This window comes from Stegodyphus dumicola, chromosome 12 (assembly GCF_044657685.1).
Source record: "Stegodyphus dumicola isolate Sdum_Otavi_A_Nest chromosome 12, ASM4465768v1".
In the NCBI taxonomy this organism is placed as follows: domain Eukaryota; kingdom Metazoa; phylum Arthropoda; class Arachnida; order Araneae; family Eresidae; genus Stegodyphus; species Stegodyphus dumicola.
Window position 1 is genome coordinate 29,194,919 of NC_140779.1, and position 15,997 is coordinate 29,210,915.

The 15,997-nt window shown below is 30.4% G+C and overlaps 1 protein-coding gene across 1 annotated transcript in view; it reads right to left on the reverse strand.

The window, feature by feature from the left end:
• LOC118188415 (rho GTPase-activating protein 100F-like) overlaps nucleotides 1-13,923 on the reverse strand; it is a 213,826-nt gene extending 199,903 nt beyond the window's left edge. The window contains 1 exon segment of the mRNA XM_085827589.1: nucleotides 10,583-13,923. The gene's annotated coding sequence lies outside the window, so the exon portion shown is untranslated.
• Between the last annotated feature and the right edge of the window lie 2,074 nt (nucleotides 13,924-15,997).

A 15,997-nucleotide genomic window follows, 5' to 3' on the forward strand; every position in this document is an offset into this window, starting at 1 on the left:
GTGCTATTGTCTATTCTTCTGGAATTATAAAATTTGTTCCTTTTCTATTACTACTTGATTCCTCCCGGATATTTAATTACATAAAAAAATCGACTTAAAAATGAAATTACACTAGATTCCTGTGTTGAGATACGAATTTACTCTTTTATGAAATATTTGTAAAATGTCTGAGGTCTCACCTTTATCCGACAAGAATATCAACACAAAATTTAAGCACTTTTAAGACTATAAATTTGCTTTGCAAAGTTATATTAATGACTTGAACTTTTCCAGATTTACAGATATTCTTACGTCAAACATTAACTATCGGTGACTGGACAAAACCTTTTTTTTTGCAGTTCTCATACTAGTTAAAGACAGAAAAAAAATCACAAATCTATAAACTATCTTATGCTTTCAAAAGAAAGATAAAGGAAGTGCCAGTCTCAGATGCCCGTCTTACTCCAAACATATTTCCTTTTAATATACAAGATAAACACGTGTCTTTCTTGCATATCTTAAGTGCAACAATAAATTGGAAACAGCATATTCTCTCCTCAAAAAAGAGGGACTTCGAGGGTATCTTAATCACAAATCAGGATTTTTCAAATTGTAATATAAAGATGTATGCACAAGATAACCGTACATTAATTTGTGCTGTGTGAGAAGAATATAAAGAAGACGTAAATGTCTCTTCTGCAATTTTAATATAATTTATATAGTACCAATTAGAAGTAAGAAAAAAGGTTTCTTCTTAAATCATAACCAAAGGTAAATAATTATATCCTGTTCATTCCAAACATTGTCTTTTCGTGTTCGTTGATACGATAAAGCACTGATTCGGTGTTATTGGCTTTCAAATTCGAACCATAAGTTAAGGTTATTTGGGGCCTGATTTGCTTCCCTTATTTATTCTCAAAAATAACTATATTAGAAAGAACTTTTCTCGGATTGTACAGTTTAGTTACACGTTTTGACATCAATGCACCATTCATCATTGCTGAGAATTTTTAACAAATTTTAATTTCAAAATGTTTGCAATTTAAATATTATCTCTCCAAAATAAACAAATATATTACATTTAATTTAAAACTGATGCCAGAGAAATTAAGTGCACGAGTTATTATTCTTAAATTACTCAGAATTATATAAATTAATTTTATATGTTTGCTTTTGGCAACTGTATGATACACAGAAGCGAGAAATAAGTGATTTTAACGTGGAAATGTGCTCGGCCCTTCCCTTGCCCTACTTTTGATGGCTTCTCCTTTCTTGGCAAAATGCCAGAGCAATACTGTGTCGTTCGTCTGCCACAATCGAACCCTCTCACCTCGATTTTTATCACGCATGCGCATTGTCCGGCGAGGGAATGGACCTACTAGGAAGTTTTCTGTCCGATCACGGTTATAGATACCTATTTCCCTCGGTTCATTGCTCACTAGAGAGAGATTGTAAGTGCCTGTTCCTTTCAAAAACATTGAGCTTTCATTTAGAAGCAAACGACTTTTGAATAGGAAATAAAGTGCAATGCGTTTTACGTTCACCTTATGGTTTTTGTGAATCAAATAAAAAGAATAACATGCTCGTTTTTATCAGTAATTGTTTTACTACACAGTTTAATAACTTTTGCTATTAACAATGAAAAGCTAACCGAAACAATTACAAACGAAAGCAATGATTATTTTGCTTAAATGATTATTTTGCAGCATTTCGGCACAAATATAAAAAATTGATTTTATTTTAACGTAAAATTGTTTCATAAGGAATGAAATATCTGTAATTTTATTTTATAATATCATAACACATTTGTGTACCAATTAATCCTTAATTCTCAATGATTAAATATTGAATATGAATATTCGCAATTCGTAATGAACTCACAATGGTTAAAATATATTCATTTCCTGGTGAAGTTTCTCAAATCTTAGAAAATGCTAGTATTTTTTCCCTTTATAAACTGCATTGTGGGTAGCATTCAATTTATTTTCAAAGATATGCAATATATTTGAAATTTATCCTCTTATAATAAATAATACTTTATAACCTAGCGTTCAAAGAAGAATGCCCATAAAGTATTTTAGAAGCATTTAAAGTAAGAAACAATTACATGCAATAAATTTTGTTACTATTTCTTAAACATCTCATAGCTATTTTCGTATTATTGGTTTTATTAATGGATAAGGTTCAATTCCAAAAAGTTCAGATTTCGAGTTACGTTGCATGATATGATATTACGTTACATATTCTATATACGCGATCTAGCAAGTGTTACTTAAGAGCGAAACGTTAGATTTATTTTCAAAGCGGCTAGGCGATAGTCTCTGAAAAACTTTAATTTAATTTCTAATGGGACTGATGAATAGTTCAATGGCAACACTCTGCAGTAGTTCTTGCCAGAAAATTGCCAACTGATGTGATATAAGATATTTAATTTAACTTTCAAATAATAGCTTTGTTTTTTTTTAATTTAATATAAGGAAATAAATGAACTACTTGTTAAATAATCGTTTAATAAGATACAAGAGTTACTAATAATAAGATGCTACAAGTATATAATTGATATAATTTTAAATATACATAATTCGCAATAATTCTGTTGTTAATTTTTATAAAAATTTTAATTGTTACTGTAATTGTTAAAAGGATAATTCTAATGCTATGCACTTCGTACCTGATGCAGAATCAATTATCGTTTTATCTGGTGATTTCAAAAAGCTGTCACATTTATATTCAAATTTTTTAAGAAAAAGCAAATTTTAATCAATTTGGTGCTAACATATGTGTGAGTAGAAAAAGCAAATTTAAAACTGAAGTACTGGGATTAGGAGACCCAATCGACAAATCCTGCTGGTGAAAAATCATCATGCACCACCTCTTAGTTTGGGCGCCACTGTAGAGTCATTAAGGTTGCTAAAGTAGGAACCACGAAAAATGAACATTGCCCTCGCTGGGACTCGAACCTGGACCTCTCGAATTCGCTCCGAGTGTGCTAACTGTTACACCACGAAGGCATGCAGAAAGGAGGGAAAAATATCTTATATAGTAAAGTATAGGAAAACTGAAACAACAAAAACTAAAGATTAAACTCTTGTATCAGTGACATGTATAAGGCATAATGACTCTTGAACTAAAATATATGAAATTTGGATTTTAAAATAACATTCACGTGTACATATTTTTTAATTTAAGTATTTTCTCTATTGTAATATTACTAAAATGTGTTGCAGGAAAAAGGAGCGAGAAAAAGGCAGTTTCTGAATTTGAATTAATGAGCACATACTTAAAAATGCCTTAAAAGCTGCCAATTATTTCAGTGTAAATTTGGAAATAAAGGAACTGAGCATACTTCAAGAAAGTGCAGAGGATTATTATTCATTAGTACAGAAATATAAACTGAGTTTAGCTTTGGAGTTATGAACCGAGCGATTTATATGTGAATTTTTGTCGGTTTATTTTATAGGATTTATTTTAAAGCATAAATCTATTTTTATATTAATGATACAGAAAATGAAAAATGTAGTTATTTTCGAGAATCTTTCGAAAAAAAATCTCAGAAAACCAAACATACCGAAAACGGGTATCAAGGTATAGAATACCTTTCTCCTTATTAAGTCAGTTGTACTGAAATTATATTTTTCTTATAGGCTGACCATATGGAAGGCATATGAACGAGTGCCAATATATTGGTCAATCAACAGCCAGAGTATTGTCTCTCAAGCTCCTAACTGAAATTGTCTCTCAAGTGGCATGAATTTGGTATGAATTGGTATGAATAACTAATTTATCTAAACCTTTTGAACATCATTCGTTCAAACTCGAAGAACAGATACTTTGTGAAGAAACTACTTCTGCAGAATGAAATACTGAAGTGGAATTAAATATTACTGCACATCTAAAGTTTAAAAGCAGGCAAAGTTTCGATCATAAAAATATAAGATAAATATGTATTGTGGAAATATAGGCTTTTGATGTCTTCTTAATTATAAAACATTTCCTGAAATTATCATAAAAGTTTTTAAAATGTGCTTTTTCTCCATTACTTACAAAGAAGATAAACTCGAATATAGTGAAATCACCTTCATGCATCAGGAAAACGATTTGTCACCTTTAAATACTTTTCTCATATTTAGGATAAATTTTCTTTTAATTCTGTTCAATATGCTTTTTAATATATTAATTTTAGGAAAGAAATTTATAATGTATTTTAATTATTTCTTTGGCTTAAAAAATTGGGCTTGAAAGGGCGGCCTGTTTGGTTTTTGGAGCTTTCCCCATGTGAATCGCTAATAAGAAGCAATTTTCCTAAGAACGTCTTCCATCAAGGCAACTCTTTTCTTAGGCATATCGTTCTTGTATACTTTAACATATTCAATTAACTAAGCGTAGCAGTTTGAAAATTATTACAGCACTGATTTAATGACACGTGAAAATATTTTTAAAATGAAAAGGTACGAATATTTACTTTCTAGCTGTCTTCTAATAGAGAAATATTTCTAAATTCATTTTAATTGAATAAAAATAACAAGTAAATATTTTATTTGTACAATAAAATGTTATTCATAAGCGTATTTTAAAGGCATATAAATATATTATATTATATTGTTGTAAATGGGATTTAAACGAAACAAATTGTTTCAGCAGATGCAATTGTAGTAATTTAAGTCAGAATTCATTTGAACACGATATAAATCGAATATTGCTCCCATGGCTTCTTAAGCAATCTTCTGTATCTTAAAAAGCCAGGGAAGTTATCAGTATCTTAAAAACATAAAATATTTTATTATCAGTATCTTAAAAACTGATAATAAAATGTAATTATCAGTTTAAAAATTAACCAAGTAATAAATAAATTTCTATCAAACCTAATGTAGAAATGTATGTTATGGTAATGTTGCCTTATATTAAATTTTATGCTTTACTGATTTAGAGTATCTGGAGTACCAAAGGCACAACAAGGTATTCAAAAGCACAATATGTTCATTCATACCTGCATCATAATTGCACGTTCGTAGAGTCACATACAAATGCCATTTATTGTTAAATTCTAAGAAAGAAATATAATTTTATTAAACGCATAAAAGAAAATATCTTGTAAATATTTATTATTTTCAGCTCGATAATACTTGGGGCTTCGTAAGGCTTCAGAGGAATTTTTATAGGAAGTGTTATGCTCAAGTCATCTAATAAAATAAATTCACATCTGCGTCTTGATCATTTCCTTTATTGAATAAGTATCAAATTTCTAAGCAACATTTATATAAGAGGAACTAACCCATTTTCTACTCGTTTTAACATATAAGGTGTTCAAAAATAAGATTTAAAGTTTTTAACCTTTAATTTTTAGATTAACTCTTAAACAAACAGGTCTACAGTAAATAATTAGATTAAAACTGTATCGTGTGTTAAACTAAAATTTGCATACCGATATTAAACATAAGCTTAGTTTTAATTTTATAATTTCTGCATGTTTAATTTAAAAACATTTTTGAAACTTGAAACTGAGGTACACTCTCTATATTAGATGGCAAAGCGAAGTTTTAGATCCCAGTTTTTTAATGATTTTTTATTCGACTTTTGTTACAGAGTTTAACAGTTTTTAAAAAAATTAATTTCTCCGCAATTAGTTTCGGTTTAATGTTGCCAGTTTTGAGAGATTCGCGATTTCACATTAATGATAAAATATTTTCACTACATTTCACTGCATATTTTTAGCCTTAAGGAGCTGTAGAACAGAAGGGCTAATAATTCTCAACATCGCATTTTGTGGCGTTTCACTATAAACAGCAAATCACGTTTTAAATTGTTGCCACCAAATATAAACGTTCTGTATTATACTTAGTAATAAAGAATCGGCATAAATGTATGTATGTATGTTTTTCGCATTATCAATAAACAACAAAACATACAGCCATCGCATTTTTTAATAACGTAATCCTCTACTCGAACATGGATACCTGAAAGCCCTAATGTTGAATTTCGAATTTGTTTTATTTTCTATTTCACATTTTGTAAAATTTGTCATTAATAAATTCAACGATTTCAATAGAGAATAATGGCAACACTGTACAGAAAGAATATTTTTATCTCCAAACGCGCGAGACTGTCGATCGGAGATTCTAAAGATATGCTGTTTATAAATATTTTGTGATATTGCTGTTGAATAGAATTTTATTTGGTTTAAGTGCGAAGAACTTGTTATTTAATAAATAAAAGCAACACTTAAAACGTTAAACTGTAGAGGTAAATTATGGGGGATACCAGCGATGTACCATAGGTCAACTGGTAATGCCTTCCCATACTAACTCTTAAAGAAAAAAGGGGTGGAATTGCAAGTTTTATAGGAGTTTACATAGACTGAAGCTTTCCAAAAGGTCTAGAGTTTGCCTATTATGGTACATTGTGCAATTCCACAGTACACTCTGCATCTAGTATTTAATTAAAATAATGATGTAAGACATAAGTAGATTACAAAATACAGTAAGACCCCGCTTAACGCTGTTTCGGTTTAGCGCTCTTTTATTTCAACCCGGGGATTCCACGAATTCGCTCGCAGCATACGGGGATTCCCCGAAATATTATGCAGGCATAGGTTTCAAATACATATCCGAAAGAGTGTACTTGTATTTCTTGTTTGATGCGGTATTGTACAGACATATTTTGAAGGGGTAAATGTGGAAGATGTCGAAGAAATAATTCAAGAAGCAGCGGCTAGTCTTTCTAATGATGAGCTCAAGGAACTAACTGAACAAGAAGAAAACAAAAATGTTGACTTGACAGCAGTGATTCAGAAGAAGAGCAAAAAGAACTTTCGATGGCGTTTGTAAAAAGGAGTTTGTCTACCATAACTGAAATAATGGATCAATTCATTGAAAATGATCCGAATTTTGACAGGAGTTTAAAATTAAGGCGTGGTGTTAGAGATGCTCTATTCGTTTATGAAGAACTTTTAAGAGAACAACGCAAAAGAAAAAGGCAAACAACATTAGATGCTTTTGTCACAAAATGGCAGAACACTGAAAACGCGGAAGGCTAACTAAATATGACTGACTGAGAATTTTATTTGTTTTTTTTAAGAATATTCGTTTTGTTATTTATATTTTGTTTTTATTTTTGCAAGAAATAATAATGTGGTATTAATTTGGGCTTTAAGAAATAAATGTTTGGTTTTATTTTTATTAAAAAAACATACTTTTTAAATTTAATACCTAACCAATTTCCTAGCCATCTTCCCCTAACCCCAATATTTACATGTAAAGATAGCCTCGTTTAGCGCTGTTTCGCATTACGCTCTACTTTGATGGAACGTATCCCCCGCGTTAAGCGGGGTCTTACTGTAGTCGGAATACAATTTGAGATTCACAACATAAATTGAACATCTTATTTGGTGCAACAAAAATAGGAGATAAACATAATTAATAAACAAGACATTAGGTATTTTTTGGAGCAGGAGAAATGAAAAATAAGCAAAGCCTTCGCCGGGAATCGAACCACGGACCTCTGGAATACCGGCCCAGCGTGCAGAACCACTACACCACGAAGACACGCCAAGAAGGTGGGAGAAATACCTTATAAAACAAACGCCGTTTTTTTTTGGCCTTGATATAAAATCTGAAATTTTCAGATTTTATATTTTTTTACTTCTTATCCGGTTCCAAATGGCAGCTGTATTTTGTTAAAAGATCTTGTATTTTTTCAAATGTCATTAATAGTGGTAGTTTACTACATTCGTAACTGCTAATATTTGAACACCATTGCGAGTTCCTACTACGTTGTTAATTAAGCAGCATATGTAAAACTGGTATAAATCAAAATTAATACTTTATATTTTCAGTTACATATCAAAGTATAATTTTATTTGGATTTCAAAAAAAATATTTAAATTAATCTATATTTTAAAGCTATGGTATTTAAATATATATAACAAGGAAAATACTTTAATATCGGAAAGAATCCTATTTTTATTTGCATCTGAAGTTCTCCAAAATTAAAATTTGCATAAAATAATGTATATGTAAATAATTTGTATAAAATATTTCCATCGTATTTACACAATATGTATTTTTTTTACTTATGTTTGTAGTAAAAGTATTAAAAGAATTTAAGTTCAATTATATATTGAGTTCATATCCCTATTTCAATAAAACACCTGAATTTAAAATGTTATTATAGTTTTATAACTTTATTTCCTAAGATAAACGAATTCATACATTTCAAAGGCACTTTATTTTAAGTTCCATAGATACAAAAATAAATTATTTAGTTTTTCTCAGCTATCAATGAGATTTTCTTTGTTTGACAGAGAGCATTATTTTTAAACGCTTAGTAAAAAACTGGAATTAATAACATTAGGATATAAATAAATATTTAAGAAGAAGGGAGATAAGATAACATATTGATGGTAATAAGAGATAACAAATAATCAGAAGTATCGGAAGAAAACATAACAAGCCTTAATACATAATTATAAAGATAAAAATTTTGGTTATAATTTAGAAAATTTTCAGCTTTTGTTATTTAAGAAAAGAAATCTTTCTCACCAATTTCTCAGTTTTCAATCATAAATATATTACTATTCGAGATATTTCATAGTCGCAGAATATTTTCGTATTATAATAAAAAGGTCAAGTAGTTATATGAGAAATATTTCAAAAGAAACATGAGGAAATACTCAATTTAGTTTTTGCACTTGCCAATATTGATCATAAAAATCCATTTGAACAAAAACTAAACAATAATTGTTTATAAACTAAAGAATAAAAAATAAATTCCAGTTCATTTGTATTTAAAATTATACTACAATAACGACCGGACTCTTCCTGTTAAAAATATTGCATTATTTGAGGCTACTCGTAAGATTTGTTTTCTTATTTGCAATAAAAATTTTGCATTTTGATGAAGAACAAATATGAAATCGAGATTTCAAAATTTGAAACAAATTTGAAGAAATTTCAAATTATATTAAGTAAAATTATGAGCAGGAAATTTAAAACAAATTCCATAAATTCCATAAAATTCCATTAAAAAAATTCTTTTATTATATTTGTAAAAAAGCTGTATTTTCCATGAATACAGTTAAGGGAACAATCATAGCTCAGATGTTCTGTAAATATGTCTTTCCTGCTTATACACTGTCACTGCAGAGAAGAGATAATTTCGAAGAATTCCACCAACAGATTTTTACGGGATTATTGTTTATTGCCACCATTTACTATTAAGACTCAAGAAAAATGAACTTGTATTTATATATTTTATAACTTTACAATTCAATTATACATTTAAAACTCACAGCATAAATTAATTTGTGGTTGTTTCATGTAAAATAGTTTTAACGTTTTTGTGCTTCATAACCCCAGATTTATATTGTGCTTTTATACGAAAACTTCAGATATGCATTGTTAGATTAATAATGTTCAGATGTACATGCATTAAAATAAGATACGTATATAAAATCCAGTTATGTAAAATTACTTTAACCTACTAAAGTATTGCATAATTATTATGTAATTCATTTCTAATAACAACTGAAATTAATTTAGTTGAATTAAAGCGTTTTCTATCCGCATTCGTTCCAGATTCCATAGCACAATATGGAGATGCGTGTAATTATGAATCGCTTAAAGTAACTAACACACATATTGTAAACGATTACTAAAAATTTCTAAAATTTATGTTCTACATAACTTCGAACTGATGATCAGTTTAAAACTAATAATAAACTTGTAAACAATAACAAGCTTCCGATTTTGGCATTTTGCCAAAAATGCGCGGTTCCATGAATTATGTGGAACTGAAAGTGATTAAGAAAGAGATTTTTGACCGATATCTATAAGTTATTGAAAATAATCTTAATAATTTTGTGTAAGAAATATAAATGTTTTGCAATTTAAGTTTTCAACGATTTCCAAAAATTTACTTTAATGGAAGTTTTGTTACGTATGGAAGAAAAAGGGCAAATCTGAACCGGAAATGTGAATCACTGACATCTTTACTCTCATGATGTGAATTTCTTTACGTGATCTCCTCATGTATTTTCCATAATTAAAAGGTTATATTAAGGAACTCTATTTATATCGGACATATATGCATTTATTTCGAAATTATGGTGGTTTTTCAGATTCGTATTTTCGTTTAAATATTCCAAAAACAAAATAACTCGAAAATAAAATATCGGGATTCACATAAACGGCCTCTGAAAGAGACTGCAGGAAAAAACAATTTGATTCGTCTTTCTAATGATAAATAATTTTCAAAATACTGCCATTTTAAGAGCAAAGCGGTAAATTACAAAAACTGTCTTTCACATAAACGTATATATACATATGCATATTTAAAATTGCTTGGACTTTTAATTTCATTTAACACCAATTGCCTTATGGATCTGTCTGGTGATTAGTGTTACTGTAAAGACATTGTATAGTTTGACATTAGTGTACAGCCTATCACAAACTGCAGCTTATATTTATCAAAACTATAGGTTATTTTTTATGCAAAAAAGTACTTTTTTATTTTGGTTTCACTAACAGTACATATTTTGAAAAAAAAAGGATAAATGAATATTTTCAAGAACTTTTTTTTAAAATAAATGAATAATTTGTAGACTTACCTACAAAATGTAGGCCTCCTCTGGCGACTACTTATTCCTGGCCGGCGGTCCGAAGACTGCCCTCTGTCCACCCGCCGGTAAATAGACCGCTGTTGCTTTTGGTTGGGGAGACATGGTTTCAGCTGCGGTAAGAAGGGGTTGTCGGGCCGGGGTAGGGTAGAACAGGGCTGAATAGCTCTTCAGCACATGAATCGCTCCAGAATTTTACTTAATAATCTACAGCATAAAAGTCGACTTTGACTTCAAATGTGATCCCAACAGAAAACAAAAACGGATTGTGCGTCTCGTTAAAAAGTTCGTGGGTCCCCCCTGTTCACCCTCCCCGATCCGCTCGCTCTTGGGGGTAAAGTAAGGGGGGCAAGCGATTATGTTGTTTTCGTGGTGTCAGGGGCAAGACGGGGACGAGAGAGATCCGTCTCTAAAAGGCTTCCGTCGTAGAGCGCTGCGGACGCTGACGTCACCAATAGTGATCTGCGCTTGCGTCAACAAGAGTTGAACGATGCTTTTTTTCTTCTGTCCAGTGAATTTTGATACTTTGTTTTAATAGCAAGTCAACCTTACGTTACACACGTTTTCTCTCTCCCGCTCGCTTTCTCTCTGAAATCGCTTTCTATCAGTTCTTTAAAGATCTGCAAGAACAAGACATCTTTTGCAACTATTCATTTCATTTGTTATATAGACATGTCCGAAACGAAATTTATTTAAATATTGTTCACATTTTGGGAATTGTCTGAGAGTTTGCATCAAAATGTTTGCCTTTCCTGAACTTCCAGAAGATCTGACATTTAAGTAAATTATTGGCTCTTAAAAATTTTCTTGAAATCTTTCTTTCCCGTTTATTCAGTTTCTGTTTCCTGGAGCAAATTTCAAACTCAATCATTAAAATTCTTCGAAATATAGAAGAAAAGAATTTTTAAGTCGCATATTATAGTTATGGTTCTTAAAACTTTTTTCACTTCCTTAATGTTGCTTTTTTTTTTTTTTTTTTTTTTCAGAAGTACAGCATTTGTTTTCAAAGAACAGTTACATTTTCTATATACTTGCTTGTTAATTAGCCAACTCAGTTTTTTCGTTTGAAGACGCTTTATTGTGTATAAGAGTTGCCCACTAATCCATCTCTAAACGTGTGCTTACTAATACAAGAGTTTCTCACTTATTCCCTATAATAAATAGAACATTCTTCGGCAGTGTTGTGCACATATCTAGTTCTAATGAAGCGAAATATTGTGAACAGGTTTTTATAGATTAAGATTGGTTATATTTATTAGCCTTTTCTAATTATATTGTTCAGAAGTATATAGTGCAGAGTTTTCAAAACATATCGTTTTTGTAATAGCTAATTTAAGTATTTTAATTTTATCTTAATTTAATAGCCTTATAAGTGCTTACAACTTTGCATAGAGAGATTTCTAATGCGAAAGCATTTTTTGATGCCTCAGTATGATCTGGTTTACGGATAATGGTAGACGATAATTACAGTAATTTCTCTGACGAACTAAATTCGAGAGATAGTTGTTGGAGAAATTCATGAAAATCAATGCACTCTTTCCATAATTCCATAATTCTTTTGTGTGCTTGTACTTCTAGAGATTGAACTGCGTGTGCTGCAAGACTGCTTTAATCTAAGCTAACAAACAATATTTTATTGTTTTAGTTCAACGAGCAACCGCTGTTCACAAATATTAAAAGCGTGGCTAAATTTTAGAAGCAAAATTGATCTCAAAACAACATTTAGTCCAAAGAATTTACAGTTTAACCACACAGAGCTTTAAATGAGTCAATGATAAAACAATACACTGCAGATATGTTAAAGTGCAAGCTTCATAACAAGGGTTGACCTCGAAATTTTTGCTCTTGGCGAGTTGGGATTTCAAATTGCTAAGTTTGAAAGCTCGTATATTTCTCTAAAGATACATAGATATATTTTAAGGCAATTAATTGCTTTATGTACTATTAAAGTTAACATTAGTTAGTCTCTTGCACGCTGTGGCAGGCTGTGATTCATTGTGAATTACATCTACAGCAACACTGTTCACATTTCAACATATTTCTATAACACGAAAGGTATCAGTTTCTAAGATATAACATATGGAAAAATTATTCCTTGTCGATAAATAATACTGATAAATTATTTTTTAAATATTACATTTATTTGAATTTAGTTAAGAAAGTTAAATGCTATGTAAGAAACCTAAATATTTCAGCCATGTATTCGTTATTCCAGTATTGAAATACCACGCATTATCACCTAGAAAAATTACCGTTAACTTTTCTTATAAAAAGGCATATTTAAACTTTGATTTGTTATTTCATGAACCATTTCAAAATTATGTGTATAAAACATTACTTAATTTAGCACTGATATGAGAGAATATGCGTTAAATAAAGAGCTAGCAATAAATTTTTAGATTCTTTCTGCAAGTTATGTTAATGAACAGTTTAAAATAATACATAAATTACTAAAAGTGTATTTATATGGCACTCAAATAATGTAAAAAATACTTAATATTATTTTCAAATAAATAAAAACGCACCAATTTATTAAAGCTTCATACTTCAAAAAAATTCCTAAATTAATATGTAAATATCTTAATTAAATAAAATCACTCACATACCTTACATAAAATTTAGCGTGACTATCATGTGTTACATCATTCATCCTGAGCATCATACGATATTATTCTCACTATAACTGTAACTGAACTCTTTTATCATTATTTTAATGACTGCAATAAGAAATACTTAAGATTATTGTGACAGAAGAACTTTTGGTGAATGCGAAATGAAATGTCAAAGTCACTAAACATTTATAAACACCTAACGGTGAATATCAAATTGAAAATTCGCATTATATAACTTTTAAGATTTCACATTCACTATTTTAAAGATTGCACACATAACTAAGAATATTTTGCTTATTACTGGTTTTGAGGGAATGCTTTTTAAATTTGGCCACAGTTCTGTTTAGGAGATCATTTTTATGTGTAAGCAAGGAAATATGAAAATATTTTCACTTCATTCTTTCAATTCTACCAACACTGAGCTATATCTAAGCGCCATGATCGCACCTATAGACAAATCGAATGCTTTGCAACTGATAGACCATACTTATACACATCCTATACACTTAAGCGGTATTCAAATAAAAAATACTCTAATAACTGCATCTTCTATTTTATCCAATCCATTCAGCGAAGAAATTATCTCCATCAAAAATTCCACTATATACTTCCCGTAGTAAAGCATCATTCATAAAAACCTTTACGAAGAAACACCTAAATAATTAATTAACATAATACACACAAACACGATGATCTGACTTCCCTTAGATCTGTCCTATGCGGATCATGGAGAGAAACCACTCATTTTAAGGACAGTGAACTCCAGAACTACTAAAATAACGCCAACTTTTCCCACGAGGAGGGGCTAGTGATCATCTCTTCCAACCTTCTCTTCCTACTGAAGGAGTGGATCACACCCGCGCTTTCAAATCGATCTCACAGTGCCAAGGACGATGAAGGAGTGGACTCGGCCAGATGTGGGGAGGGAAGCAGACATAAACTCGCGATTGATTGGTTAACCACCTGGAGTATACAGAAAGGAGTAACTCTGCTCAGAGGGGAAAGAAGCGCCCGACCTGTCGGGGTTGCTTGGCATCGATTTTGGCGATGTTTTTATGATATGTATTCATTTGGAACTTCAATTCTATACATTTTTCATACTCGGAAACATTTTTCCTTGGCAGACTTAATTAAAAATGATTTTGATAATTTTGAAAGTAGAAAAATATTTCACCGTTTGCCTCTAGACTTAAATAAAGACACTGGAGTTCTTAAGTAAAGATAAAATTAGGCGAAGCTTCATATAAATATGTTCGCATCAATTGTTCGAATATAACACACATCTTTCGGGTACTTACTAGCATATGCATGGATACATGTGTGTAGAAGGCTGCAAAACTTAATCTGAAATGTGCAGAAATTACAAAAGTTGATATACAATTTTCAAGACGCTTCGATGGTTATTGTGCTACCGGAGTAATGATACTCGTTAAATTGCTAATGTAAACTAGCAATTTAACTCCGTAAACTTTACATCATGACAAATATGTACACCGCAACTATAGATTATAACCACTATCATGACAAATATGTACACCGTACTATAACTACTATCATGACAAATATGTGCACCGTACTATAACTACTATAACTACTATCATGACAAATATATACACCGTAACATCATGACAAATATGTACACCGTATGTACACCGTAATTACACCGTAAACTTTACATCATGACAAATATGTACACCGTATGTACACCGTAATTACACCGTAAACTTTACATCATGACAAATATGTAAATTAAAATATCTGAAAGTTTATATTACGCCCAAAAAGGATTTTATTTTAACTTTTTGTGTGCTATCGTTATTTATTAAATATTATGTTCTTCGCACGCAAACTATAAAATTCAATTCAACAGCAATATCCCATAATAGTTTAAAAAGAGAATATCTTTAGGATTTCCGATACACAATCTGGCAGCCTTTTCATAAAAATATTTCCCCCTCCCGTGCAGTTTTGCTATTGTTCGCTTTGAAATCGTGGAGTTTGTTAATCAAAAAATCGTTGAAGTGTTACAAAATATGAAATTGATTATAAAATAAATTCCAAATTCCAAATTTAGATGCCCATATTCGGGTGGAGTATTACTTTATTCAAAATTTGATGGCTCTAGGTACCGTTGTTTTATCACGAGAGAAACATACATACTTTATTCAGATTATTCATTATATAGTAATTTCTTTAAATATAATGCAGGGCTGTAACGTTTGGTGGCAACAATTTGAAAACTGATAAGCCGTTTACAGTGATTTGACGCAAAATACCAAAACGAAATTAACAGCCCTTCTGAGCTAACGCCCTTTGGGCTAAAAATTTAAAAATCTTAAGTTTTCGATGTATGCACAGCGTGTTTTAAAATGTGTTCTTCTAAAATACAATTTAATATTATCTCATTTATGTTAAATGCAGATAAATGTTTAATAGCATAAAAAACTGTCCTACTTAAGAAAAGCTTATCCGCACAAAACAACAATTAGAAAAAAATTAAGTATTCAAATGAAATTATGCCGTTTATAAAAAAAGCTCGAGTCACATCCAAACAGTTTATGTAAAATCATACAATGCAGTACAAAATATAAGCAGCGAATAGCATATATATGTTACCGCTAAAGTTCACAAGTCGGTAAATGTGCACATTACCTAGTTTATCTGTTGATAACTGATTTGCTTTGTTAAAGTACGGAATTAAGAGTGTTCCTCATTTTACCTATGTAATGTGTACATTAACGGCTTGCGCATTGTTAAAGTTCAGGAGTTTGTTTCTGTCATTTTCTTTCCCTTC